General features: G+C 36.3%; 1 long non-coding RNA gene across 1 annotated transcript; it reads left to right on the top strand.

Moving 5' to 3' along the window:
* The first annotated feature begins 270 nt into the window (after window positions 1-270).
* Window positions 271-1,655, top strand: LOC145774180 (uncharacterized). The gene is made up of 3 exons (XR_014290008.1): window positions 271-372; window positions 475-584; window positions 1,589-1,655. It is a non-coding gene; the product is annotated as an uncharacterized LOC145774180 (long non-coding RNA).
* The last annotated feature ends 2,407 nt before the right edge of the window (window positions 1,656-4,062 follow it).

The following is a 4,062-nucleotide window of genomic DNA, read 5'->3' as shown; positions in this document are numbered from 1 at the left end:
AGCGAAGGGATGCATATTGCATAGTCTTGGAGTCAACTGCTCTTATTATTTAGGCATGCCAATTTCCAAGTGTCTTTGCGAGACAGCCGCGCGCTCTGGAGCTGTGTCGAACCCCCCTCCTTTCGAACGTCAGTAAAAGCTCCTGTAATAACCGAGTCAAATGTTCTTTGTCTGGCTTCATAACTCTAACCTACAGTATGTTACCACAGTAGAAATACATTTTTTTTTCAGAATGAACAACAAGAAAAAAAGTGCATTTTTTGGGATTTCAACACATCAAGTTGGTCTGACAAAGGTTCGTGTGTAATCCTTTCTGAAGGCGAACCTCCAGTGTGCAAGTATAAACATACCACCAACTTTGCTCTACTTTTGGTAAGTGCACTTACCGTTGCTAAACGAAATACATTTGTCTGGCCTGGTATCTATTTACGGTACATCAACAACAGACCACAGACCGATTTCCATTTCTTGCAGAACATTTACAAGAAGCCTGCTGACATAGTACTGAACATTTTTGGCAAAGTCGGCTGCATACTGACAGTAATTGCACTCACGGCAACTGTGATTCTTTATTCGTTGAACAAGTAAGTCGTTAGAGTGAGTCGTTACTAGTAGGCCTAGTTACAGTACTTGTTACAAGTAAACCGTTGAAAGAAAGTGGTTCTTGACTCATTGGCTGTGTGGTTATCAATTCAAATTTGAGCCATTGATGGATTGATTTTGGGCAGCAAAACCTTTGATTGCAGTGGAATTGTACAGAAGCTAAAAGCATGGCAAGATTGCAAGATGGCTGCAAAGAAAAGTCTCAAATAAACATTGAATTTTGGACCTTAGCAAAATTGATTTGAAAAACACGGCTCCAAGAACATTGTAAAATTATATGCAATTTTTCACCAATAAACAAATAAAAATATATATTTGTATCATCAATTCACACTACTTCTTGTAAAGAGCATGTTGAAAGAAACTCTATTAAAGGGAAAACATTGATGTAATTTTTAACAACATTAGAATTCTACTGTTACCAGTCAGTGACGCGGGAGTTATTTTATTTCGAAGGGACCAAGCGGTTGAACAAAAACATTTTTGAGGTGAAGTTTAATTCTCGAAGGCTTTAGAAGATCTTATTCCGAGGGAGACAAAATGAAATTTGAGCAGGCAGGAGTCTTGGCTATTGCACAGGCCTACAGAGAATTCAGCTCAACATTGCATCAAATCTTTTTTACGCTCTGTGCATTCAGAAAAAGTATCCACCGATCAAAATAGTTTTATCTAAAGCATGAAGTTTCACACTAATTTTCTAATCACTATAACCCAATGCACAGCTTATCAACAAAATTGATTATTAAAACAATTCTATTGCTGTAGCCTAATTTGCAGTTTTTAGACCACATATATTTTGGGTACTTCTATTGCAAATTATCTAACCATTATAACCCAATGCACAACTTATCAACAAAATTGATTACCAAAGCAATTCTATTGCTGTAATTTGTAATTTTTAGACCATATATTTTGGGTGCTTCTATTGCAGTAGGTCTATTGTTGGGTTACCTTCTGCGTAAAAACAATATTTTACAATTTGCAGAAAACTAAGGTCACATATAGCGACAAAGATTCAGATCCACATTTTCTCCAACCTTATCGTAGCATACGTGATATTTCTGGCCGGACTTGATAATGCTGTTCAAAACTTCACATCTTGTGCTGTTGTGACAGTATTACTTCACTACACCTTTCTTGTGAGCTTCATTTGGATGGCCTTGTACAGCTGGAAGCTATACAAGTCTTTGGTCATGGTGAGTGTACTATATAGCATGGTTAGTCACTAGCTTGCTTTGGTGTTACATAAAGCAAGATGTTCTTTCTTGTCAAGACCAAAAAAGGTTAATACTTGCCTTACATGGAAATCAATATCATTTTATGTATAACAAAAATTAGCAGTTGATGTACGTTGTTATAAAAACTTGTCTAATGTAGACCTTTATCGCGAAATGATCCAGTAACTTACCTTTTAATACCGTACTGTGATAAAAACAAAACAAAAAAACGTTTTCATAAAAGTATAGCTCTAATATAACACTTTGTATAAGTTCCAAGCATAAGTTCTCACACTTTGCATAAGTTCTAGTTACAATGCAATTGAAGTGTCGCATACCTGCAACCTTTTCAGTTCTTTTGGTACGACGGAATAGAAATGTATCTGAGTAGTAGTGAGTACGTTGTTCCATTGCTCAGACAAAAAATAATACAGTTTCGGGAAAGAGTTTGCTTTTTTATACCAAAGACAGGCAAGACACAACAATAACACAGGGTTGAGCATTACAATAGTATATTACATATTTACAAATAGTTCAACATTCAAACGTTTTCGGCTTAACTTAAATGAAAAAAAATAAATAAAAATAAAAAATAAAAAAATTTGATGTGGACGTTTTTCTTATTTATAAAGCATTTAAAATTAGTTCGTATTTTCAACTAAAGTCCCAGACGCCTTCGTCTCTCTGCTCAAATGTCGTATACAGTTTTACATGTCCGTGTGATTCGGCATTGACGTACATTGGTATGTCCACCAGACATTTGACCACGAGAGTACGGGAGCATCTAAACTTTAGAGACTTAAAGAAAAGTGCCATCAAAGACCATATCATGGATTGTTCTTTTTGCCAGATCGAAAATTCTCTACTGACTCATTTAAAATTTTACGCAAAGGCAAATCCCAATTTGACACAAAAATTCAGGAAGCACTTTTAATCAAACGCTACAACCCAAATTTAAACAAACAATTATTTGCGGGAGGCGCCTCCATTCTTCTCAACATTTACTAGTGTATCACGTACAGGCGCGGATTTATGGGGGGGGCCCAAGGGGCCCCCCCCGAAATTTTGTGAGAAGTTGTTGAATGGTTTGATATGCTTCTAAACAATTGATATTAGTCCCACAGCGGACTTACAACCCCCCTTTGGCACGCGTGTGACGTCACGATATTGAAAATGATGCTTTCAGTCTCTATGTCTCTAAAACAAAGTTTGCCTAATTTTAAGCGAAACTGCATTGAAAGAGCAAGTTTTGCCAATACCAAACATCTCAGCCAGGAATTAGCAACAAGAAAACATAGAGACTTAGCTTTATTACCGAAAAAATGCCGAAGAAAACATGATCTTATCCTTTTGCTATGCCACCGGACAGCACCATTTTACAGGAATATTGATACCCATATTTTTGTTGAAAATGCTCTCAGAATGCACCAAATTCAAAGTAATTTTTCAAAATTTTCTGGGGGAGGCCCCCCAGACCCCCCGCCACTGATTGTTCATATCTGTTTTATCTTTATTACTTTTTAATTCATTTTCAAATTTTCTGGCCCCCCCCAAAAAAAACTCCTAGATCCGCGCCTGATCACGTATCCCGTGGTGCAAATTCATTTGTAAGTTAGTCACGCAGTTGCCTTTTCTTAATGTAATTTCTTTTTCGTCTGTCTGTATGTTTTCCACTCTATTGCTTTTAATCGTTGCGTGTTTCTCGATGCTTTTAGTTAGTTGTTTAGTTAGTTAGCTACGGTAGTTACTGTCAAGAAGTGAAATTTATTGTATTTTATAAATAGCCTATTTGCAGATTCCTGATGAGGGCTTAAGTTAAGCCAAAAACGTTTTAATGTTGAACTATTTATAAATATGTAATATACTGTTGTAATGCTCAACCCTGTTTTATTGTTGTGTCTTGCCTGTCTTTGGTAGAAAATAATATCATTACTGTTTGATCTTGTAGTATTCGTTTGCAGATTGTTGTGTGTCAATTAATTTGCCTATGTGAAGTTTCATTACTATTTTTTTTGCTGATTTAGGTGTTTCCCGGATCTTCTGAACATTACATGATAAAGGCAAGTGTTGCCGCATATGGAATTCCTGCTCTAATCATTGCAGTTTCTGCTGCACTTACTTTTGGGCATTTTGACCCCTCTAAAAATGAACAATTTTGTGCTGATCGTAAGTTGTTATAAATTATTTTATGGCTTTGTCTTTAAGGTTTGGTAGGGTTAGTTAAAAGCAGGGCTGTGGAGTC

This window comes from Aplidium turbinatum, chromosome 7 (assembly GCF_918807975.1).
Source record: "Aplidium turbinatum chromosome 7, kaAplTurb1.1, whole genome shotgun sequence".
Taxonomy (NCBI): Eukaryota; Metazoa; Chordata; class Ascidiacea; order Aplousobranchia; family Polyclinidae; genus Aplidium; species Aplidium turbinatum.
Note: the sequence above shows the minus strand (reverse complement) of the source record. Positions and strands in the feature narration are given on the sequence as shown.